The 26,722-nt window shown below is 36.6% G+C and overlaps 1 protein-coding gene and 1 long non-coding RNA gene across 6 annotated transcripts in view; both read left to right on the top strand.

Annotated features, from left to right (window-relative positions):
* MED13L (mediator complex subunit 13L) overlaps positions 1–26,722 on the top strand; it is a 273,110-nt gene that overhangs the window by 384 nt on the left and 246,004 nt on the right. The window lies entirely within an intron of this gene.
* On the top strand, positions 458–26,717 carry LOC135228225 (uncharacterized). The gene is made up of 3 exons (XR_010318585.1): positions 458–784; positions 9,771–10,609; positions 11,164–26,717. It is a non-coding gene; the product is annotated as an uncharacterized LOC135228225 (long non-coding RNA).

Below are 26,722 nucleotides of genomic sequence, written 5' to 3'. Positions count from 1 at the left end.
TGTTTATTTGGCTCTTTAAAAATCATTTGTGAGCGCGGCGCCCGGCGTGGAATTGGCATGTGGAAGTCTCAAAGCTGCGGATTCTGGGTCGCACTCGGAGCGCCCACCCTCTGTTGCAATCACACCCCCTCCCCTCTGCCCCCCTTTCCCCCCAAATGTGGAAGGAAGGCTTTGCCTGCTGCTGCCCGCGCCTGACGTGGGCTTCTAGCAGCCTCGTCCCCCCGGTCGGATCGGCTGTCCGCCCGCCTCCCTTTTGAATTTTTTTTTTTTTTTTAAATGCTGTAATGACACCTGCAATTTCGCCCGAAAACAGTTGATCGAATGCGATTGTGTCAGTAAAGGACTCTTGCACCCGGAGCTGCCGCGATTGTAAACACCGACAGCCGCCCGCCCGCCTCTCGGGGCTCAAACGCCGGAGAGCCAGAAAGCCATTGCACCGAGCCGACGGAAGGTGGAGAAAGCTTTTTCTTTTTTCTCTCCCCCTGTGTCTTTTAAAAACTGTTTTCTCTATCCTAACAACGAATCCACACACACACAAAAAAGCAACAAGCTGGGCGGTTTGATAACATCGCTTTTATCTGCCTTCGCCTGGCTCCCTCTCTCTCTCTGATAATTGACAACTTTTCCCTCGGATTTGAATCGCCTGCCTTAATCTTGAAGCAGTTAGGGTGTCAATTGTTCTCCTGGAAGCCCGGCACCCGACGGCGGCGGCTAGATTCATCGAAATTAAAAATGTATAGGACTCCAGCAACTCTTTCCCTGGCGGTGGCAGTGACATTTGGTGGTAAATGCCATCTTTGCTTTTTATTGGGTCGTATTACCTTCTCTGAAAACATTCACGTTGTTAAACCTGGCGTTTAGGCTAATAATTGCAGTGCGTGGTCTTTAAATATGTGCTTTGTGCATGAGTTACTGTATGGAGAGCTATGTGCCCGGGAGAGTAGGAATTTGTTTAAATATTGAGCAAAGGTTTGTAAACAGATGTAAGGCAATTATGTTTGAAGCATAGAATATAATTGGAAAATTGGCTGAACGGTCTATTTAATTTAGTCTAAAAACAAAAACCAACTTATTTTAACTTGGCTACACTGTTTTGGGGGGATTGCTTTTTGGAGAGTATGCATTTTGGAAATTATTTTCTGTAACCTCTACTGTAGACGGAAGCATCATTTCCTTTTAATCCTTGTTTACACTGGATAAATAATTTAGTGTTCAAATTGTAATTAGTTACATTTAATTATGGGTGGCATAGATCCCCCCCTTAGGGACTAGTGGAGAAATGCAAATTCTTGCCAACTTTTCAAATAAAGTGTTATTAAATATGTTACAGTATTTATGCAGATAAAAAAGTCAACACATGAGATTGTTAGCTACAAAGACTGAGAGACATAGTATCCATGCTTCTACTATAGTACAACCAGGTTACATTTTTTTTTTTCAAACATTCTTATTCAGATATATAATCTTTAAATTCATTTTTAAGTAGTAATTCTTCCTTTTGGTACTGTGATGATTTTCTTGTGATCTTTTAATATATGGGAGTAAAGCTCATTTTGTCTTTTCCTTTTTCCCCTATCACTTAGTATCAGTCAGGTTCAGGGACTCTCATAGATCAGCAAACATATTGATTAAGGGGTATTTAAAATGTTTTTTGTTTGGCAGCTGGTGACCGCATTGACACTTTTACAGGTAATTAAAATAACCAAATAGACCAATATTGGTGAGGAGAGAGCCCCCAAATTACCATATATCATACTGACTGGTAATGGCTTGTGTATATGTGGCTAATTTATATACGGTAGATTAGACAACTGCAATGTATTACCTGTATAGGCAGTGTCTAGGATATATCGTTGCTTTTATCTTCTTTTTTTAAAAGCTAAGTGAGAGTGATAATGTCTTAGAGATAAGATACTTGAGATTCTTCTGGACAAACAATTTTGTAGGCAAGGATGCTGTACTTTGATTATGACCAATTCAAGTTTTGTGCTTTGAGTATCTCTTCCCTCAGCCTCTTTAAATCAGGAAGAGATTTTTGAATATATCTTTTTTTTTTTTTAATTTTAAGAATGACTTTTAGATAGCAACTTTCAAATTCAGAACGGCAGAAATGCATAGCTTGATTTTTTTTTTAAGGACTATAAAGTGTTTAATTGCTACATTCTTTGGTACAGGGAGGGTGGGTAAGGTGCTTTTTTTTTTTTTTTTAAATGATGAATCAGTTAAAAAGCTGCTGACTATTATAGCTCTTTCTGATTGCAAATTGAGAATTTTAATTGAAAATCATATACAGTAGCACCCTAGACTATTAAAAATATGTTGCTTAAGGTGCATTATATGGAATAGTTGAGACTGCCAAGAGATGTCATCATCACCTGTTCAAAATAAAGCATGTCTTGTAAGAAGAATTCTTAATATGTTAAATAATAGCATATATTTTTCCTTGTGTCCTGTAGTTTTTTTTTAAGTGGAGAGAAGTATTGTTTATAGAGAATTTACCTAGATACTCGTATTAGTGTGGATTGAAATATAAACTGGAGGTTAAAGTTCTGTACCACAGTAATGACCTTGCCACTTTCTCTTACCTTAAAGTGTTCATTATGGTTTAACAAAAGTCGGTTGTGCAATTGGGTGCCTTAAGATTTCTGCTTGTGCTTTACTTATGTTGCTTTCAAATTTTTACTTTTCTCCTTTGAGGCTTTAAATTTCCTAAATTCTCCTCTCAGCTCCTCCTCCCTTCTTCTGAGGTGTGAAAAGTGGCATTGTGTATATGGGATATGGGTCATTGTATGTGCTTCTTCTTCTTACTGCTGTGAGATTTGTAGCTACTGCGTTAAATGCGTGCCTGGCTGTGCCTTTGTGACTCAAAACTGTTCTCTCATGCTGTCCATCACATTTCCGGGTGACTCTTGTTATATAGTCACTCACTTATAATTCAGTTAAGTGTGTTAAATCTGCCTTTTTGGAAAGTGTAACAGTGCACCCTATGGTATGTGAACTCACCCTTGTGGGAAGACGTTATAATTTCCAGATGTAAGGTCTAAAGTTTTGTTTCTCTATTGAGATAATATGAGAGAAGTGATTTTGTGCCCTGTAGCTGGATTAAGTATATAACAAGAGATCTAACTCTTAGGCGTGTGTCCTCCACATTTGTGTTGGTTTCATTTGCTTAGAATCTTCCCGAATATAAGTAAGTGATCTCAAATTCTTCCTTGTTGAATCGAAACCTGTACATACACATTAGTACGTAATTCCTATTAAAGAACTTTAATTCTATATTTGAGGCTTTTAAGGTGCTCTGTTCTTGACCTGATTTTTCATTAAGAGATTTGTTTTTGCTGAAAGGGAAGATGGTTGTAAAGGTAGAAACTTTGGAATCTACTCTTTAGAGCTAGAAGCAAATAGAATTATCCCATGAAAATAACAATAATAATAAAAAATGATTTTGATAATCATCTAAAAGCCCCAAATACAGGTATGTTTTTCATTCCAATTTGCAATTTTAGTATTTTCACATAGAGAATTCTTTTTCATGTGATGATTCATTTTCTTTAATGAAAATATTTATAATTTGCTAATGTGTGTTTTCTGTTTAGCATCTTGGTGCTAGTAGCACATGGTTACAGTATTTATATATTTTTAATAGCAATAATTGCCACCCGGTAATAGTTGCCATATTAACCTCCAATTGCCAGTAAATATTTTTAAGTACATAATAGACAGCAATTTAAGGCATAGCGTAGCAGTTTACTGGACGATTTTAAAGAGCTGTTTGTACGTGTGATGAGTTCATAATTTTAAAGAGAAAATAAGGTACCTAGGACATGTATGCCACAAAATATTTTGCTGTGTTACTGCTTGAAGTGCTTATAGGGAGAAAGTTAGGTTGGGTCTGTTTCTTAGAATAACGGGTAGGGGGTGTGTCTTTAGATCAGTAAGTGTTTATTGAATTTATGCCAGGTGCTTATATAGCCAACTTTCTTTGGCATGTTGTGTTCATTTTTTCATGAATGTGTTAGATATTTGGGAAAAAAATGTGTTAAGCCATTACTTTAAATAACATTAACTTAGAGTGGTAGATTATATTAATTAGGTATGGAAAAATTGATTTTTTTTTCCTTCACTGGCTAATTTAGCCTAGTTAATTGTGAGTTGATTGTATTCATCAAACACTTTCAGAGACCTCCTCTGCTCTTGAGATTAATAACCAAGGTGCTGTATCACCGGTTTGTACTATGCACTGTAAATTATGATAATCCTTTGCCAAAGATAAAATCATTCTTTAGTTGTAAAATTATTTAAAATGGAGATGAAAATCTTAATGTAAATAATAATAAGAGTGTTTACCTGGATGTTTTTATGAACAGTTCGTTCACCCATCTTCCAACTAAAAGTTTGATTAAAAATAAATGTTTTTCTGAAGTGATTAAACTTAGTTTTGGTAGAAGCAAAGAATCTTCTTGCCCTCCTTTAAACTGGTATCTTCTTTTTTTTCTGAATGAGAGTGTTATATTTATTTCCCAGGATTTTAGCCAGTAAAATAGATTAGACAAAGCTTACGAGAGTTAGTCAGTACAGTTAAATATTCGGTGTTACTATTGAACTGGGCGTGTAACATTTATTAGAAAGGGGGAAAAATTTCTGCAGCATCGCTATCAGCGTCATTTATTTAAAATGCATCCTGTGCAGATGTCTACCAACTATGTACCGTACGCTGTGTTTGGCCACCAGAGTTTTTATTCTATCATTTTATAAACATTGCTATTTTGAGAAATTACATTTACTGTAATGCATTACGAAGTAAGGTAATTAAAAGTAGCTAAAAATATGCATTGTTTTAAAAAAAATACACATACATTTCTTTCATAAGACTTGCTTAGAGTTTTAGAGTTAGTGAATCAAAATTATTTATAATGTGTTCTTGGAATTTAGGACTTTTTTTCTTTTGAGTCGTTTAACTTATTTCTGATCACGTCCAGGTAATTTCCTTTTATAGTATATGCTTTCATTGTTTATTCGGAAGATTTGAAGGTGTTAGCTTTGTTCTGTTGGGGGAATTCACTTCATTACATAGGGGAGATGATATTCCATTAATCTTGGTAAATATTAACATAAACGAGGAATTGTAAATTCAGGCTCATTTGCATAAATGAAATATGTATGCTTGCCAATTTTTGTTTAGTATGAAGTCACTTACATACACAAGCATACTTCTCTACCTTTGCTTTGGTTGATATAAACAGTTTTAAATTCTGTTAAAATGTTGCTGTTGCTGTGTTGTTTTTTTTTTTTGGGGAGACAGTTCTCTGCTACATTGTTTAGTTACTTAACTTTCAAAATCGTCTGTAGAGTGGAAGAGGTTTTATCCTCATAAATTGCTCTTTTAAAACTCCTGTTGTACTTGGATTTATATTAGCCTGTTTTAGTTGTGTTTGTTGGAGTACCGGTTTTTTTTTTTTTTTTTAAGTTAATACAACGTCTTAAAAGACATTTAGATTCTGATCAAAAAAAGGGGAAAAGAGTATTTTTTCCTTTTCTTTCTAGATGACAGTTAGGAGACTCAACTGTGACCAAGGGAAAATACTCTTTTGTTGGTATCTCCATACTCTGGTTTATTGTCTGTATTTCTGAATGTTTACGTTCTCATTTTAGATGAATTGTGTTAAAATCTTATTAAAACCGTATTTCCACTGCTGTGAAATTGTACAGAGCCCTGGCTGACAGCTTTCTACATTTTGTATTTTTTCCAGTACAGTGAAATTCCATTACTGTTAAAAGAACCTCCTGAGTTGATTATATTAAAATTTCATTTGTGTCTTTATTTGGCATAGTTTAAATTTGTAAATTTAACTTAAAACATAGATAGGGAAACATGAAGAAAATTAGGTAAATTTGCAGGTAACTATTCTTTCTTTTTTTCCAATTTTCACTAGATCTTTTTACTGTAATAATTAATTTTTAATTTGTATTAAATCACTACATTAATTGGACTTACTGAAGACATTTGTTTGCTATTAAAACTAAATTTTAGGAATAATGTGAACATTATTTTTATAATGCTGAGCGGAATTTATAAAGATTGATACTCTGAAAGGGTGTTAAATTACAGAAAAATTACTGTGATCTTTTTTTCCTACAAAGAACGTTGATAAATTTATGGGAAAGTATTTTTGTGTAAGACACATGAAGCTTCCTTATGTTGTTCCACGTTATTTCATTAAATAGGAAAGATGATTAAATCCATCTGAACTTAATTTGAGAGCTCATAAATAAGATACTCAAAAGAGTATAATTGGTGTGAAAAAGCCTTTTGTGTTGGCAGTTCTCTTGATGGAATTTTAATGTTTTTAAAGAGAAATATGGAAAAAGGCAGTGGCTTTTGGTTTGGTTTTTTGGTATCTGACTCTGCAGTGTTTGGAACCAACTCCTGGTTTATTTCCATGCTTATATATGGCTGGAACAGTCTTACCCACCTTATAAGTGGTTGAAGTGTCACCTCCTCTGAAGCTTTCCCTCATTCCCATGGGCAGAACGAGTCACCCTTGCTCTGTATGTGCGCCTCCTTCTCTGTACCTCTGATAAAGATAAGAGCTTCTGCAGGGCAGTGAGCCTGTCTAAATCATCTTTGCATTCTTTTCATAGCTACGTGCGCATTAACTATGTGTTAAATGAATGAATTGTTGGACAGTTTTTCTCTCTTCCATCTTAAATCCTTAATGAAGTTCTCATTGCCCAGTCAGGTCCTGATCACATATGTTATTTTTCTTTGGACTTATTTAGATGTTAAGCTCTGTGTTCTGAACATATATTATCTAAACAGTCCACTCTATGGGAGAAAGATGTGGCAGCCTGCTTCTGTAAAGATTACAGCCTTGGAAACTATGGGGAAGTTCTGCTCTGTCCTGTAGGGCCGCTATGAGTCAGTGTTGACTTGATGGCAGCGGGTTTGGTTGTTTTATTTTTATGCAGTACGTACTGTGGTTTGGTAATATTTTAAATATATTCTAGAAAACCTTTATTAAAGAGAGTTCCAACTGAGCAATAGATGTGTGCTCATCACACCTGTAAGGAATAGGAATTTGGTTAGTATTTAGTAAGCACTTGGCTGCTAACCAAAAGGTTGGCAGTTTGAGTCCACCAGATGCTCCATGAAAACCCTATGGGGCAGTTCTGCTCTGTCCTGTAGGGTCGCTATGAGTCGGAGTCTACTCAGCGGCAATGCGTTTGTTTTTTTTTTTGGTTTTTATAGCATGTTGAAGGAATCTTGGTGGTACAGTGGTTAAGCACTTGGCTGCTAACCAGAAGGTCGATGTTCGAACCCACCAGCTGTTCCGAAGGAGAAAAGATCTTGCCATCTGTTTCGTGAAGATTGTTGTTATTAGGTGCTGTGAAGTAGCTTCCGACTCATAGTGACCCTGTGCACAATAGAAGAAAACACTGCCTGGTCCTGCCCCATAATCTTTGAGCCCATTGTTGTAGCCACTGTAGCAATCTATCTTGTTGAGGGTCTTCTCTTTCTGCTGACACCATACTTACTTTTACCAAGCATGGTGTCCTTCTCCAGGGACCGGTCCCTCCTGGTAACATGTCTAAAGTACTTAAGACAATGTCTCGCCATCCTTGCTTGTAAGGAGCATTCTGGCTGTACTTCTTCCAAGACAGATTTGTTCATTCTTCTGGCAGTCCATGGTATATTCAGTATTCTTTGCCAATCCCATAATTCGAAGGCGTCAGTTCTTTTTTGGTCTTATTACATTGTCCAGCTTTCACATATGTACAAGGCGATTGAAAATACCGTGGCTTACCTTAGTTTACCTTAGTCACCAAACCCACTGCCATCGAATCGATTCTGACTCATAGCGACCCTGTAGGACAGAGTAAAACTGCCTGATAGAGTTTCCAAGGAGTGCCTGGCGGATTCAAACTGCCGACATCTTGGTTAGCAGCCATATAGCACTAAACCACTATGCCACCAGGGTTTCCTATATATATATATATATTCTCCTATAGATTAACAGCCTAGAAAACCCTATAGGGCAGTTCTACTTTGTGGTATAGGCTCACTATGAGTTGGAATTAACTGTGTGGCAACAATATAGCACTTTAGGTAACCTTTAGATTTGGGAACCTGCCAGGATTTTTGTTTGGTTGCTTGATCCAGGGTCAGGATCTTTTATTTTTACTATGTAAGCTGTACAGAAGGGCATATACCCAGCCTTCGGTTAGAAAATTAGTTTCCATGATCTCAGTAAAGTGGGCAGTGAACTGGTAACAGGGAAACTTGAGTTATGTTACCATTTTTTTACTAGTGACTAGTCAGATGAGGTGTCATAATGGTCTGTGCCTCAGTTTCTCATTCTGTAAGCTTGGTGGAAATATGGAGGGCAGGAAGTGTGAAAATCATTTTGAGTACTTTTTAAGAAAAGCACTCTGAATGACCAGATAATGTTTTTTAATAGGAAGAAACTTCTAGCAAGGTATAATAACTAAAGTTATTGAGTGGCCCTAAGCAGTTAACCAGGAAGTTGGAATGGTAAAATTACTTGTTTTAGGTATAGCAGTTATGTTGTGTTTGTACTTTTTTTTGAGAGAGCAGAGTATTACATTGTTCTTTGAGTCTCTCCTTGAAAATAAGCGTGATTGAGAAGAAAAACTTGAAGTTCATCTTTAGATGCTACCGCTTTTCATTTGGGTATGTGATTCACAGACGCGTGGTGCGTCTTTAACATGCTGGGTGATTTTACTGCACCAACCCTGAGCTGTGACTGGATAAGACTGGGAATTGAACTGTGGCTCTTTTTTGGTACTTTAAGCTATTAATTCCTTGGCAGCTCCAGAGTGCTCTTTGAACTTTAAATAGCAGTTCTATTAACATTTTGAGATTTGTCTCAGGGAATGTCAGAAGTAGTACTTAATAAATATCTTTTTCTTCTGAGAGACTAAGTCACATTTTAATCCGACACGCATGTCACAACCCTGGCTGTATTTTGAACAGAGTATATATACTCAACCACATGACTAATTTCTATTTTCCATTATATGCAGGACCATCTAAAAATATTGTCTGGGCCCTGTTGAAAGAAGGAAAACCAGAAAAACCAAGCCAGTTGCCCTCAAGTTGATTGAGACTCGTGGTGACCCTGTGCCCCCCCCCACATCTCTAGTTTTTGTATTAGTCTTGTTGAATATGAATAGTGTCTTCAGTTTTTTATCCAGAGGTTTAGAATTTTACATGTAGGTCAATTAAAAAATATTAGAAAAAGTTAATTTGTAGGTTTTTCACAAACGCTCTTGCTACAAATGATGGTGAGCCTATTTATCTTGTTTTGTCCTCAATTACTTGTGTTATAGAACACAAATGCTATTTGTGGCAGCATTTTTATGGGGACGAACTTATATTTATTGGACTCATATAGAATGTCAGGCACACCTTCCCCTGACTGCAGTGCCCGGGAGAAGAGGCACTCCCTAAACCTTCCTCAGCTCCAGGCAGTGGGAGTGATTATGGCCCAGCTCTAGGCCCTCTTCTCAAGGCCTAGGGGAGGCTTGCTATCCTAAAGAAAGGCTTAAAGAGTGTTGAGATGGCTCCCTGTGGCAAGAGTAGCACTTCTGGAGTGAAGATTGAAGGCAGGCCTTCCCTTCTTCTCATACAGGGACCTGCCACTGCTTCCTCTTTGCTGATACCCTTTTATTAAAATGTTGAGAAAGGTTAGACTAGTGGCAGGTTCTGTGATGTCATCGAGAAAAGACTTTGTTTCTTTGCCCTTTAGATTTTCCCTCCTTCACTTACGCCTAGAAACACACCTTCTGCTTGCTATTTTGTGTGGTAAATGAAGACTTCTGAGCCCCAGTGAGATGAAGACAGGAGTTGTGGTAAGAGTACATGGGGTGGTCAATAAACTAGTCTTTAGAAGTTTTAATTTTTTTGTATGATGCTGTGTTTGAGAAATTTGGGATGTGGGTAACTCATTTTGGAATAATGTATATTAGAAATGATTAAAATCTGGCTTGGGCGTGCACGAAGGGCTAGGAGTCTGATATGTAGGAAAAAGACCTCTGTGCACCATTTAATTTCCAAGACGCTGTGTTCAAGTGCAGAGGAAGAGCAACATGGACAGCTCAGTGCCTCCTAGCCAGAAAGAAGCCCCGGGGGTGGGGGCTGAGCTGGACCTTGAGGGAGTGGATGGATGTAACTGGCTGGAGGGAAATGAGAAGGGCTTTCTTTAGAGGCTCAACTGACAACTCTAAATCTGTGCTTGGAAACACTTTTAGTTTATGGTCTTGATTCTTGGTTTGCTTTTAAGAAATAGTACAAAATCTTAGTGAATCCTAATTTTTATTAAGGTGGAAAACTTGGAGTGTGGGCAGACAATTTAGACTAAGAAATGGTGATAGAATAATACTCAATTCTAAAATAATTCAGTTCTGAACTTTTAAAAAAAACAGTGCTATGTTACACAAGATGCTAATGACTAAAGTGACAAATATTTCAGAAGCCGGACAGACGTGAACCTTAAATGAGCAGATGGGATATGAAACTAAAGGCGGGAGATAATCCAAGAAGATAACAGAGGCTATTACGAGAAATGAATTGGAGGAAAAAAAGCAAGTGTGTTAAACAGTATTACATTTAATAATGTGTTTCAGAGTCTTTCTAGGATTGCTCTCTTACATAGACAGATTAGAATTGTTGAACTGTATAACCCATCATTCTTTCAATTCTGTGCATTTAAAAGAAATTAGATTTTGGTCCAGGATTATTTCTTCTCATGAAGCTTAGACATTTAACTCATGAATGTATATGTTCTGTGTGCTTTAAGTAGACACTATAATTTGCTTTGTCAGACATAAAAATGAAGGGAATAATCATGCTTTTCAAAAGACAATTGCAGTGGACCTTAAAGACGCAGGGAGTGGAAGAAGATGAGGAGGTTTATTATTTGGGCAGCTTGGTAGTTGAAATCGTTACACTTGAATGTTGAGGGCAGAACCTGGATTATAGTGGCTTGAGGAATGAATGAATGGCAAGATGAGCATGCATGCTCACTTTTAGTTGAAGAAGGTTGACAGTGAAGCAGGCGGGGGGTGGAAGTGGGGGGAGGATAAAAGCCTAAAAGATAATGGAAATTTTTTAGACAAGAGACCCTTGTTTGTTGTTTGTAGAGTTAGGAGCAACTATAATGGAGAAACAGAGGGAAAGATGGAAGATGTAAGAAAAGTTGACAATTGATGAAACAAGCCTGGCTGGAGATGGTACCGGGAACCCCGGTGATGGGGTTAGAGTTGGAAAAGAGTAAGTTAAGACACGTCTTAGAAGTAAAAAGTGTGAGAATACAAGAAATAAATAGAAATAAATTTTAAGGAAGTGGGGCCAGTCTCAGTTTAGTTTGAGTACTTTTTAAATTCAGAGATTAAAGGTACTGAGCTTGACCCTGAATAAATGAAATTAATTTTCCTGTTTGAATTGTGTCTAAAAATTTACATTTTATTTCATGATTTCTTTATTTTGCGTTAGTAGATTATGACAAGAGCGGTTTTTGAGCTAGTCATACCAGAATTGATACACATCTGACCAGACGAGAAGTATTCTTCAAAGTAAGCTTCCTTGAAATGGATCAGATGTTGCCCTTGCTCATAACATTTTTTGGTCCTTTTCCTATAACATTTTTTTTAGAGACAGTTTAGTCAGCCACCCCAGAAAATCTTAAAGGATACTGTCTTCTTTTCTCTTTGTAATTTATTATCTTCTGCTTTTTGCTGTCTGTTGCTGCCTAAGCCCACGGTTGAGTAGCTTTGATAGGGGTGGGGGTGAGCAATGCGGAGTTACTGTATGAGCAGAAGAGCCTGGAAGAGCTCCGCTCTCGCCCCCTGCCTGTTGTGGACGCATGCTGAGGGTTCCAGCCCTGCCTTCTCCGCTTCTGAGCCTAGTGTCCAGTGTACTCTGTTGTCGTACAGTGGCAGTGAAGGTGGATTTAGTGGTCCATTGATTGGTAAGACTAGATGTTGGGACACAGTAGGTGGGAGTGGCATTTTTACTTTCTGACATCTCACACATGTTCTTTCAGCAATTTCTTCCACAGTTGAAGGAGATGAAGACAAGAGCAATTTTGTATATTTAGGATTTTACTTTAGAGTTATTATTGTTAAGCACTGTTGAGTCAATTTCGACTCATAGTAGCCCCATGTGACAGTAGAGCTGCCCCATAGGGTTTTCTAGGCAGTGATCTTTACGAAAGTAAGTCACTGGGTCATTCTCCTGCAGAGCTGTGGGGTGGATTTGAACTGCCAACCTTTGAGTTAGCAGCTCTGTGTTTACTCGTTGTGCCACCAGGGCTCCTGTTTACTTTATGGTAATCTGCTGTAATAGTCGGTGTAGGAGGTGCGGAGGATGTGTTTTATCTAATATCAGGAATGCCTGTATTAGTTGTTTATATTATGAGTTGCAGTGGCCAACACAGTTTTCTGTTTTTGAATTCAAGAATGTAATGAGATTTTTGAACATTTTCTCAGTCAGCTTTGCTATCTCTGGGCTTCAAATTCCTTCGATGGTTCTATTTTTAATTCTCTTTTTCTTTTTTAGTGTTTTTACATTAATCAAAGGAATGGAGATTTATAAAAATATGTTGTTTCACAGCTGCAGATATTTTAGGAAAATTTAGTTGTGTAATAATTCTAAATAAATAAAAACAAATAACTTTTTAATTTTCAGATTTATGGAACACCTGACCAGTTTAACATTTAGAATTTATACCAGAGCATAAATCTGCATTTCAGCTACTGAAGAGCATAAATATTTACTTTCTGAAACAGAAGTTCTTAACTAAAGTTTAAGTTACTAAAAACATACATTTTTCAAAGTATATTATTTTACATACAAAGTGCGACGATCTGCATGGGTTGAATCGAGTGTCATGATCCCAAGTAGATCAAATTCATTAGTTGTCTCTAAATTACTAGAGAGATGTATGAAACTGGTATTTTGTTGCTATTTGGTGTTACGGGTTGAAATTGAGCTTTGCAACCCAGACAGATGGTGCTATTCTTGAGTCTGTTTGCAAGATCCTATAACATTTAATTAAACAGTGGTGTGATTCTCATGAGAACCCGTATTTTGGTATGTGTAAGCCAATACACTGGTTTCTTTAGTAAATTTGATTTGAAATAGATGTATTTACCTATTCTAAAGAAAATTATCTAATGAACCTGTTAAGATGAATAGCTTGTGTAGTAAGTTACACAGTAAACTTCAGAAATTTTCCAGATGAAAAATGAGCGAGACTCGCTAAGATAGGCATTTATCTTTTAAAGCAACTTTGATGTAGTTGCCAAACTTCGTTGTATGGTAGCTGTGGTACCCTGTTAAGAACCCAAACAGCTGACTTCAGCAGTTCCCAGAAAGCAGTGAGGAATTTGGCAATATATATATTTTAGAAAATAGTCATTGATTTAGATTCCTTCTTATCTACTTACATTTTAATTTGGGGATTGAGGAATAGAAATATTTTTTAATAGCCTAGTCCAGTTTTGATGTGTTATGTGGACATAACTTATTTAGCTGTATCGTAAAAGTTTGAGTTTGGTGGTAGTATTGCATTGTCGAGATGAATACGTTTATCAGCTACATAAATAGTACATTAATAGGTCATGAAATAAAATTTCTAGAAATGGTTAGAAAATATTCTCTTTTATTAAATTTATTTAGCTTTTACTTAATGCTTACTGTAGTTTTCTAAATGGCAGACAAGACTGAAAGGTGACTTGATGCCAGATTGGATGACAAGAAGGAGCCGGAATTGTATTCTGTGTGCAGAGGGGAATGCCTGAAGGGCTTTAAGGAGGATAATGACATGATCAGATTTATGCTGTAGAAAGAGACTGCTGTGGCTCTGTGGAGTATAGATTGCAGTAGGGGAGAAACCAAAGGCAGGGGGAAGGCGCAAGTTAATTATGGACAGAGGCTGTAGGCAAAAGGCAGGGAAGAGTGCAAAGACAGTAAAAATAAACACTAGGCTGTATAACCTGCCTATTTCCAGAAAAGCTTTGAGGCAATGGGAAGAAGTAGAGAATAAGATTTCTTAGAGAAAGGGGTTGGGGGTGGGGGGAGAAGGTGGAGATAGAATGGAGAAGACAAGACCTTTGTCAGGTGGTGGGTGGTGATGGTGAATCAGAATATTTTGGCAGGGAAAGAGCTCATGAAATTTTGGTTGTGAGAAATGGGCATGGAAAAACCCTGGTAGGAAAAAAGAAGATAGAGGCACCTCGAAAGAAAGGCTTGGGGATCTACTTCCAAAAAATCAGCCTTTCAAAACCATATGGAGCACACTTCTACTCTGACACACATGGGGTCCCCATGAGTGGGAGTTAACCTGATGGCAGCTGGTCAGCTCTAACAGCAGTTGGTTCTCTCTTTACCAGCCTTTTGTTACACAGAGCCTTTGGTTTTTTTTTTTTTTAAATTGTGCTTTAAGTGAAAGTTTACAAATCAAGTCGGACTCATACAAAAATTTATAAACACGTAGCTATATATTTCTAATTGCTCTCCCCCTAATGAGACAGCACACTCCTTCCCTCCTCAGAGCCTTTGGTTTTAATAGCAATGGGTTTTTTTATGGGTAAGCCCAGAAAGCTGATTAAAACTTTTTCTCTGCAAATCTGCATTGGGAAGTTTTTTAGTTTTTTATTGAAAGGTTTTGTTTGTATTAACTTTAAATCAATGATATTTTGGGTGGGAAAAGGAAATAGACTTTACCCCATGTTTCCCTTCATGTCTTCGTGCAAATGGCCGATTTTGGGGAGCCAGTGAAACGGTACAGGGAGCATTTGGAAGGACCACCAGACATCATTGGTGCCTCTTCCTCATTATGATTTTAGGCTCCTTTTAATTTTTATTTCTGTCATTCTTTATTCCTTCAGCACTTAGTTTCCCTCCCTACCTCATTTCCAGTCCCCGCCCCCATTTAACCCCTTCTTTTTTTTTTTTTTTTAAAAAAAAAAAACAAACAAATTGCTAGGCTCCCGGCTCTCTGGAGTCTTCCTTGCCCCTTCTGCACTTTTACTTGGCAGCGTCAGTTCTCAGTTAAGTGCTAAAATGTACATATGCACTTCAGAACCTTTTGATGTAATCTCCTTGGTGTGGTGGGGAACCTCTCCAGTTGTTTTGAGTGCACTTACTGGCACAGCGTGCACTACCCATTGTCGATTGGCTGTAATTCATTCAGACTTCCCGTGTGGGTAGATTTTTCACTTGGCTAACTAGAAGGTAGAGAATTGGCCTTCCTGCAGTTGTCGTTTTTCTTTAATTTCTCTCCAAGTGAGGTAGAACTAATGAAATACAAGTACTTCCAAGTACTAAAACTCCCAAGAAATTAAAGCTTTAAAAAAGTTGCGCATGAACCACCCACTCATTAGATCAGATGTTACCTCTAACTCTTCTTATCACTGTGCATTTGTCTATCTGTACATAGGTGTAATCACAGTGTACATATAATTCTTTATTCGACTGTCCTAACATATTTTCCATGTGGTTACATTTTCGTCATTATACTTCTAATGAAAAAGTCTAATTTCTTTTATAAATTTAATAAAAGTTGTGTAATTAGTCTCAGATTCGACCAGTATGGGAGTATCTATCATAAAACATGAGGGTTCCCCTCCCCCTACGGGAAAGAAAGTACTAGTAGTTTAATTTGTATCATTCCAGGTTTTTCTTCTTGGTGTTGCATAGATGTCTGTGTGCCTGTTCACAAATGCAGTTTAAAAATTATTTGTGTTAAGTCTTGAATGGAGAAAAATAGCACGTACAAATCATACCCAAGGTAGAAAGAATCGTGATGGAAGGAATACCCATGTACCTAATACCCACCATAAGAAAAAGAAAATATCATTTATGAAGCCCAGTCTATGCCCTTCCTCATCCCATTCTTTTTCCTCTCTCTGGAGAGACAACTCTTATCCTGAATTTTATTTTTATCATTTCCTAATTTTTTTTTTTAGTAAATCGTGTGGTTGTAATACTGAACAATGTATTTAGTTTTGTGAGTGGCTTTTAAGTTTTTATAAAAGGAATCGTACTATATTCTTTTGTGACTTGTTTTCTTAGTTTAATATTATATTCCAACAATATTATGTGCTGTTGTAATTATGGGCAGGACTATGTAATGGACAGTTGTAATCCAGTTACACCAGTTGGTTTATGCATTCTTTCGATGGTGGACATACCTGTAGTTTCAAAATTAGAGACAGGTGATAATTCTCCACTTTTTCTTGCAACGTGCTTTTCCCACGTGACATGGTCTTAAAACATTTCCCAGCAGTGAGCTTAGATATACTGCATCCATTCTAACTATGTTTCCAGCATTTGCATCCTGTTCGTAGGATGGATGTAGTATTGCTTGTTTAACTATCACCCATGAGGAACATGAAGATTGTTTTTTACTTACTTTTTTGGTATAATAGGCAGTTACGCATTAGTTACATACTTGTGCACATATGTCAGTACTTCTGCAGGATAGATTCCTAGAAGTAAAATTGCTTGTTTGTGAATTAAAATTTTGATAATTATTAATCCTGAGCAAAAAACCCCAATATTTTCAACCTTTTAATTTCTCGTAAAATTATGAGCATCTTTTCATAAAACGTATGGGTATATGTGTATTTCTTCTGTGAGCCTGTTTATTTTTCAAAAGTGTTTTATCTCCAAAAATCTTTCTTTTTTAAATTTCTGACCACTCATTAAAGGAATCTGTAGTTCAGGTCAAAGTAGATGTCCTTTGCATGCCATGCTCATTCTTACCTCAGAGCTATTTCCGAGTGCTTACTGCATACCTGGCACCGCTTCACTGCTTGCTAGGTCCATGCAGATGCTCGTTTTATGCTCACAAGATCCTGATGGGGAAGATACTACTATTTACATTTTTCAGATAGGAAAAATAAAGCAAGAATTTTAAGTAACTTGCCCGAGTTAATACAGCCAGCAAGTGATGGACTTGAATTTTGAGCCTTAGTCCTTCTGACTTGAGAGCCTAACTCTTAACCAGTACAGTATATTGTATGCTCTTCCTTTTTCTACTGAAATTCTTTTCGGACCACAGTAAAGCTCCTCCTAGCTATTCCAAACATTATTGGTCTTTCTTTTCTAAGCCGTTTAAAAATTAACAGTGTAGACCATATCATTTAGGACAAGCACGAAGGTAGGAATCACCGGTGCATATAGATTTACCTGAGATTAATGGAGTGATAATACAGTTTACATTTTTTAAAAGTTTCCTCAGAGATTAATGGAGTAGTAATACAGCTTATTTCTTCCCACAGATGGGGAGGTTTTTTTTTTTTTCTTAGACTACTTTATTCCAAATTGAAGAATCATTTGCAAAGTGAAAAATTAGGATAGTTTAATGTTTTGATCGATGGCAAAAGCAAGGTGAAACCCTAAGCAATTGCATAATCTCAGAATTAAAAATCATCACCTGGCTAAAAATTTTTGTTTTTTAAAAATAGCCAGTTACTAAAATGTTTATATTAAAAATGATTTATTTTTAGTGAGTGACATAATCGTATACTTAATAAGAAAGAGACAAATAGCTTAACCATGATGGATATTAATTTGTTTTTTTATATTTAAGAAGCCTGGAGAGAAGCAATTGAAAACTAGTTTGGCTACTCATCAGTTATAAAGGGCCCCAGGCTTTTCCTAGCTTATTACTCCAACATCCTTAGTTTATCACTAAGCATATCCTACATATTTTGGTATATTGTGTTTTCGTCATTAGTTCAAAATATTTTCTGATTTCCCTTGTGATTTCTTCTTTGTCCCACGAGTTATTTAGAAGTATTGCCTGATTTCTGGGTTTTGTAGAAATGGAAGAGAGTTCTAGATAACTTTGATAATTTCTAATTTAATTCTGTTCAGAGATGGCAGTTTTTGAAAATTTATGATAGCTGTCTTATGACCCATCATATGGTTTTTTTGGTGACTCTTCCATGTGTATTTGGAAAAAAAAATGTGTATTCTCCTGTTGTTGGGATGTATTGTTTTATAAATGTCAGTTTGATTATGTAGGTTGATAGCATTGTTCATGTTTTCTGTTTCCTTACTGATCTTCTGTTTACTTATTCTATCACTTACTGAGAGGAGGTGTGCTGAAATATTTAGTTATAACTCTGGATTTGTCTACCTCTCAGATACGTCAGTTTTTCCTTAATGTGTTTTGAAGCTCTGTTACTAGTTGCCTACGTGTTTGGGATTTTTATGTCTTCCGGTGGCTGTAACAATGAACTCAAACATAGCAATGATTGTGAGGATGGTGCAGGACTGGGTAATGCTTTGTTGTGTTATACATAAGGTTGCTATGAGTTGGCACTGACTCTGTGGCACCTAACAGCAATAGTAACAACAACATGTCTTCCTGAAGAATTGACATTTTTATCATTATAAAATTTCTCTCTTTATTCTTAGTAATCGTCCTTTTCTTGGAGTCAACTTTGGTATTAGTATAGCCACTTCCATTTTCTTATGATTAGTATTTGCTTAATCTATTATTTTCTACCATTTTACTTTTAACTTATCTGTGTTTATAATTTAAGTATATTGCTTGTAAGCAGCATGTAGTTGAGCCTTGCTTTTTTATCCATTGTGATAATCTCTGCCTTTTAGTTGTAAGATTGAGACTGTTTATATTTAATGTGATTGTATTGAAATGGTTAGTTTTTAAGTCTGCTAATCTTGGTTTTTTTCCTATCTAGCCTGTGTGTTCTTTTTTCTGTCTTTTTTCGCTCCTTTTTCTGCTTGATTTTGAACTATCTGAGTATTTTTTATGATTCCATCTTATCTCCACTATTGGCTTATTGGCACAGTGATTAAGGGTTTGGCTGCTGACCAAAAAGGTCAGCAGTTTAAATCCCCCAGCCACTCCTTGGAAATCCTATGGGACAATTCTAGTCTGCCCTAGAGGGTCACTGTGAGTTGGAATCGACTCAGCAGCAATGGGTTTGGTTTTTTTGGCTCGTTGGCTTTTTAGCAATGCCTCTTTGTTTTACTTTTTAGTGATTGATGAAGTGTTTACAGTATACACCTTTAACTTACCTCAGTCTATCTTCAAATGACATAAACTCCTTCATTTATAATGTAAAAACCTTAGAACAGTATACTTCTGTTTGCTCCTTCTATCCTTTGTGCTTTTGTTGTCATACATTTTTCTTCGGTATCTCGTCTACAGTCCACAATGCATTGTTATGATTTTTGATTTGAATAGTTAGCTTTTAAAGATACTTAAAAATGAGAACAGAAGTCTTTTATATTTATTCACATATTAACTATTTCTGGTATTCATTATTCTTTTGTATAGATCCAGGTTTCTATCTGGTATCATTTCTTTTGCACTCAAAGAACTTAAAATATATATATATATATATATGTGTGTGTACATTTTTTGTCATTATTGATAAAACTTTATTTACAAAAATAGGTGGCCAGCTCACTGACTAACCCCTGAGCTAGTTGACCGAGATAAAAATGATGTTAGAATTATAAAATCTTAATGTTGGAAGGAATCCTTGCGACTCACGTTTGAGGTTTGGAAGGAACGTCATAAATCATGTTGTCCGACTATCTGATGTTTGGAGCTGCTCTGCAATATCCTCGTCTAGTGTTAACAGTTTTTCCTTAACCCCTTATTATCTATGATCGCATCTCAGGCAGTGATATTTTCTTGAGGGAGCTCTCAGTGTTGTTGTTGTTTTACTCATGAGTTTTTTCATGCGGTTCTGTTGCTTCACTTGGGAGTGTTCTGAGCAAATTTAATCCATCTTCCACATATCAATCAGTCTTTTGTCTAATTGAAGACTTTTTAGATTCCTTTAAAATCTTCTTAAGCACACGTTAAATTCATGCAGTTGTTTCTTTTGTCACATGATTTTAATGTTTTTATTGTCACATTTATTTGTTTGAAAGGATTGAACATGTGGCCACATAGTGTCTAGCCATGTAGCAAAAGTTTAGATTTCCTCACTACCCTAGTCGTTTATCTGTTAATTTGTTCCACTTTATCTAGATCTCTTTCAAAGTATGGAATTAGGCGCTGAAAGCAACGTTGATTAGTGGCTTGATATGTAAGACCTGTTGTGTTGAATCTAGAAAAAAAAAAAATTTTTTTTTTTTTCTAAGATTGCTGTGTTTTCATTAATGTAGATTAAGATGGCAATAACTTTTTTGGTAGCTACTTCACATTTTTTAATTGTGTTAAACTACTGTCAAATAGTACCCCTGAGCCCTTTTCACTCATAATACTTGTGCTAAGCCAGCTCTGCCTTTTTTATCTTTATATTTGAAAAAGCATTATGGCTCAACAAAAATCTATTGTATGTTAGGAAGCATCTTTTGTTTAGAACTTCTCGTTATGGAAAGATATCACATTGCATTTCTCTCAACATGGAATACCAGCCAAATGGAAGGCTCGAGGTCCTGTTGTCAACAGCGCCTCCACAATGGGGATCCCTGGCTGGCAGCATAGCTATGGCTAGGGAGAGTTTGAGCAGAGCCAGATGGGAGGGGGCATACAGCTAGAAATATGTCTCTGCCCAGCTGGAGTTTTAATAGTCTAAAAATTGTGAAAAGAAACAGACAACAGTAACATACTATTTTAACACATGGTAAGCAACCTTTTGGCTTTTGGAGCACAGGTTATGGGATGTTTCTGTCCTAAGTTTCAGAGTTTGTCTAGATTAAGTGTCTAAAATGGTATATGTGAGTTTTAGTAGTAACTGTAAGTTTGCATTAAATATATTTTGCTTCCACATTCTGATTATTTTTGTTTTAAAATTTTATTTTCCATCCTTATTTTTATCAGAGTTCTACTCATAGGTAGTTAGACTAAGATAGTTCTGTAAGGCTTATAGTGTGTCACCCCCCTGCTTCACCTCTCCAGAGGTAAACACTTTCACCTCCATTAGCTGATTATTATTTTGGTTTTTACTTAAGTGCTTCTAAATATTAAGCTTATAGTTACTTTTAGGCTTTTCAGTTCTAGACCTTTCACTGTTGAAGATGAGGATTTATTTCTTCTTATCCTTGCCTTCTACAAAGCAAACACACCCTTTCTGCTTCTCCATCTTACCTTTCTGGGGCTAAGAGGGAGAGGGTGGAGAGGGATGGTTTTTGGCATTCAGCCTGTGCATGTTCACCTAATCCCTCGTTTTCGCTCTGCTTCCTCGTCCTCAGTTGTGCCTGTGTCCGCCACTCTAGACACCTTCTGTCTTATCCAGACACCCTGTTTTATTGTCACCAGAGAATACACTTCCAATTACCTGCTGAGGTGAAGGAGGGTGCTGGCTCAGCTATGTGGAATGGGGAGCGTACCTGGGGAGTGTATCTGAGTGCTTCTTAAACAGGCTTTCAGCCATTTTTCCTTCTTTTATCTCCTCTCTTCCTTTCAAGCCTACTTCCAAAGCTACCTGTATCTATAACTCCTGAGGCCAAGGAGATTTCGTGAAATTGGGTTGTTTCTTAGCTTTCCCCATGGCTAGTCTAGGACTTAGTTTTCTTAGTAAGTCTCTTTACCTTTTGAGGCCCTGCTGCTTAGCTTTCAAAATTTTGCAGCTTTTATCTCCTCTCCTGTTATACCTATCATTGCAATTTTATGATTTAAGGAAAAAGCAAAACAAAGAAACCTCTTTACTGAGTTTTCACGGGATTTAAGATAGAGCAAAAGCAGATGTGCATGTTTACTCTGCTGTCTTTACCTGGGGCTGATTAGTCATGTTTTAACAGACCTTTTCTATTATATGTGACTTCTTATCCTTTCTATAACTTGAGTTGAAAAGTTACTTAGTATGTTTACTGTATTTCCCTCATCTATTACAGTAGTGGAAACCCTGTGGCGTAGTGGTTAAGTGCTACAGATGCTAACCAAAAGGCTGGCAGTTTGAATCCACCAGGCGCTCCTTGGAAACTCTACGGGGCAGTTCTACTCTGTCCTATAGGGTCGCTATGACTCAACGGCAGTGGGTTTGGTTTTTTTTTTTTGGATTAGATTAGTAACCCTATCACAGGAGAAAGTGAGTGTAGGCACACTTGGAATTTCTTAGTACACTCATGTTGGCTCCAGATAATCACAGCTGTCTTTTCTATACACCATTCTAGAATCTTGCCCAGGATTAACATTAAGCCAATTTTTGTGGTTTGAGGAATCTTTCTCTCAACAACTCTTGAAAATTTGAATGTCTTCTGGTAGCTTTTCTATTATTGCTGATTATTCTAAGACATCTAATAAGGGTTCAGTCTCATTTACAAGTTGCTTTTGTGAGTGGAATGTAATTAGTCTAGGCCTGGAATCTTGAACTCATTTATAGCACCTAGGTCAACCATAAGGAGCCTTGGTGGCACAGTAGTTAAGTGTTTGGCTGCCAACTGAAAAGTCAGCAGCTTGAACCCACAGCCTGGTCCATAAGGACTGGAAACCCTATGGGGCAGTTCTGCAGCTCACTATGAGTTGGAGTCGTCTTGATGGCAATGGGTTTTTTTTTGGCCTAAGTCAGCCATATCACTTTACAGGTCATGAAGGTGAGGTGCTCTGAGGTGGAGTAGTTTTCTGATATCGTGTAGGTAGGTAGTTGAAGAACCAGGACTAGAACCTAGATCTCCTTATCCCCAGCCAGTGTTCTTTAATACAGTATTCGTGATACTATACCATGAGTTCATTCTTATCAAGCCCTGTTAGTTTTACTCTGTTCTGTGACCACTGAATACCATTTTAACTCTGGGGAGTGATAATGCAAGTATATGCTGTTGGTCATGAGGGAATTGGTTGCAATGGGTCAGTGCAAATTCTCTTTCTACTTGGAGAATTTATCAGCTTATTCCCTACATACTGTACATAAACAGTAGAATCGATGTAAGTTTTATTTAAATCACATTCATGCTATTAAAAACCAGAAACCAAACACGTTGCTGTCGAGTCAGTTCTGACTCATTCATGCTGTTAGGAAGTGGATTTATCTTGGTTCAGTTTCCTTGGAACCTTAACTAGCTACGCAGCAGACTCCAGCCATGGCTGAGAAAGTTTCCCCCAGCCTTTCTTGCTGTTAGAAGAGTTAATGTCTTGGTTTGTTATACATATACTCTAAGAATCAGCTTGTGTAGGTACAGCCTTATAGTGATAATACGTAAAAGGAGGCATATAATTAATAAAAAGTCTCTTCTATTCATGGGATGATGTGTGGACATTCTTATTCTAGTTTTCTTAATACCTCAGGAAGACTAAAGAAAGAGTCATGAACTGTCTTAAATTAGAAAGTATGGCCATGAGCTCTAGTCATTGCTAAATTGAGTTGATGACAGTTTCTTTGTACTATTTTATAATAGTACAAAGCCCTGTGAAGCTGCATGGCAGAGTGGAAAGAATTTATGCCTTAAATCCAGTTACATTTGAGATCTGCATTTGCTAGCTATGTGGCTTTGGGAGAATTATTTAACCTTTCTGAGTTCTAATTTCTTTAGCTATGAAGAGACTAGTATGGTATCTGCTATTTGTAGGTGCTTATTAATAAATGGTGATGTGGCGGTTATTATTATACATATGTGCATACTGGTTTTGTTCCTTATACATTTTAACTTTGTTTTTTGAATCTCTGTTTTCAAAACTATGTAATTTAAAGCTTAAATACGTAGTAAAACTTGTGAAAGCCAGAACCTGTGTAAGGCAGAAACCTGTCAGAGAGGAAAACTAAAATCTTTTCCATTAAATAGAGAGCAAAAGGAAAGTGGTGACTGTCCCCTGTCAAAGGTGGAAAACTTGTGAGATGTGGAAAAACAAGGCAGCCCTGTTGGGTTCTGACTTTCACAGGTTTCACTGTTATTATGGATTATTCGTCTTTTTGAATTTTTATCTAGAAATATTTTGAACGTTTGCCTCATGATATTGAAATCATTAAATAAAGAAGTTGAGGCTTAGTGATATTAATACATCTGTCAGAAATTGGATCAACAGGACTTGGAATTGAATTGATTTTTAACCATAAACATGGTTTGGTATATGAGGACGTGTTTTAATCTAATTGAATATGCTTCCATGATAGGACTTTTCTTTCTTGGACAAACCATTTCAGTATCACCAAGTCGTCTTTCCTCTTATCAAACATTATTTCAAAATTTAAAGCGAAGTCTTCGAACATCCATTTTATACTTAGTTATCTCTGTTAGGCTTGAATGCTGTTTCGTTGTTACATTTTCCAGTAAAGACTAGTATAATGATACTTAGTTTTAGCTTTAAAAGCAAAGGAACTAAATTGTTTTAAAATAATTGGACATTTTTCAGTTCTTTTGGCTGAATTAGTTATGAAGTGATTAAATTTGAAGCCTTGCTGTTATGTCACTTGCATTTGCATTCTATCACTTGCTAGAACAATTCCATAAAGAACGCAGAGCAGGTGGCAGTGGCTTCCCTTTACCACTGAGAGCATGGAAGCACTGATAGGAAGTTAGTGGAAGTGCTAGGATTAGGAAACCATTCGCTTGAATCAAAGCCAAATATTCTGTCTGCTGAACCATGCCGGATGTTACAGGTGAAAGTGTTCTAGTCAGTAAATTGCTGTTCTAGGATTTTCTTGGGGACTGCCTCACCTGATGTTTAAGTGTCTGATGCGTCTTAATTTTTATATTCTGCAGTATGCTTAATCTCAGTATTAGTGATTCATATTTATTGGTGTATTTTCTTCCCCTTCCTCTCCTTCCTTCCCCTAACTGCCAAGATCCTTAGGCACAGAACACTACCTTTCCCTTAGGTGATAATAAGAAAAGTTAGGTTTTTAATTAGCTTTTCTGATTTTAACTGCCCGTTTTTATTTAGTTTCCTTCTTTGACATATGTTTAAAAATTGTTGTTAGGCTTTCTGAGTAAAACACACACACTGCTCTTATTTGAAGTAACGCTACAAAGCAACTTGTGTAATAGAAAAGTGGACGAAGGATATCAGCAGACGGTGACAAAGAAGTAGGACTACTACCCCTACTACTTGTTATGATAATAATAATGTTCCTAGTTTTTGCCATGGGCCAGGTACTGTCCTGAGTGCTTTACATATATGCTAACTCATGTTATCAACAACCATATAAATTAAGTACTATTACCTTCATTATGCAGGTGAGACAACTGAGGGACAGAGGTTAAGCAACTTGTGAGGTTTTTACTACTTACAGCTAGTGAGTATAGAGCTGAGATTCCAACCCAGGAAGACTGGCCCCAGATTATTCCCTTAAGCAGAACAAGGACTATAAATTAGTACACGGACACGCCAATCTGCTGTATTGGCAGGTATTTTCTCCCTGGGAGAAAGATGTAGCAGTCTGCTTCCTTAAAGATTTACAGCCTTGGAAACCCTGTGGCGTAGTTCTACTCTGTCCTAGCCAGGATCGACTTGATGGCAGTTGGGTTTGGTTTGGTTTTTGGTTGTATATACTCTAAAGACATAAAGAACACACAGTAGGATGCTAGTTATTATTTCTGGAAAATAACTTTCTGATATGATTTTTTTTTTAAATTTATATTATTTACTTTTATAACCTGAGGAAACCAAGTGCCATAAAGGGGAAGCCTAAATGATGCCGTACCAGCTTTTACTAAGAATATTCATTGAAGATTAAGATTTCCATTTTTCACTGTAGAGGATAAGTTACTGAATTCCGGACAGTTGTAGTTTGGATATTATTATTTTTGTAACAATTTTTTTTGAAGTGAAGCCTTTTTTCTTTGACTTGAGGAAAAGTGATATTTTTCTTAAATGGATTCATTGTAGTGATTCATTGTTTTAGTACTTTAAATTGATTTCAGTTATGTTAGTAGGAGATATGGTTATTTTTCCACCCAGTGGTACTTGTTCTTTGAAAAACGGCTTGTTGACAAAAATGATTGACTTGGTGGGGGAGGAGATGAATGAGTAAGAATTGAATGCAAGGGAAACGTAAGCTGTTTGGGTCAAAATTATATTATGAATCAGCTTTACTATCAGTTTTGAACACAGTAATAGTTTATAGCTGCTTAACTAAGGAATTCGGCTTTCATTTGTTTTGAAACATCTTTGAAGTTTAGTTCCTTAAACCTAAGATTTAAGGAATTTTAAAATACAAAATGTATGTAATGGAATAAAGATACAGGTTCCTGCTCTCTGCCTGTTGAAAGTTTCCATGTTTTAAAATGTGCTTAAAAAACAAAAAAATTACATGAGAGAATTGAAGCACCATGTTACTGTTTGTTAAATGCTCCCCTGATTAAAAATGATTTAAAATGTAGCTTCTGGGTAAGAAGAAATTGGGGAAATCCTTTGAAAGAAATTATTTCCCTTCAGCTCTACAGGCTTATTTTTTTAAATGCTTACTTGATTTCTAAATATAATTTATGATTCAAATAAGGAATCGTAGTAGTTTACATATAGTGACTTTATAGAAAATAAATAAAATGGTTGAGAATAGGAAATAATGATTATTTGCTTGTTTTCTTTTGGTGTGTAATATAAAGTGCCATGTAGAAGTCTGGATAGGAAGAAGTTAACTTTTTCCCTCTTAACAATCTAGAGGATTGACATATATTCTTCACTGGGAGAAATCTTATGGTATGAAGTTTAGTGTGAATGTTTGCTTTAACAGATTGGCTTCTTTTGGTATAAAAGCCTTTCTGTAGAGTTATGTAATTGGAAATGAAATTCAGAACGATTCAATTTTCCTGTCCTTTTTTTCA

The sequence above is a fragment of the Loxodonta africana genome, chromosome 19, assembly GCF_030014295.1.
Source record: "Loxodonta africana isolate mLoxAfr1 chromosome 19, mLoxAfr1.hap2, whole genome shotgun sequence".
Lineage (NCBI taxonomy): Eukaryota > Metazoa > Chordata > Mammalia > Proboscidea > Elephantidae > Loxodonta > Loxodonta africana.
The sequence above is the reverse complement of the archived record's forward strand: the minus strand, read 5'-3'. Positions and strand labels throughout refer to the sequence as shown.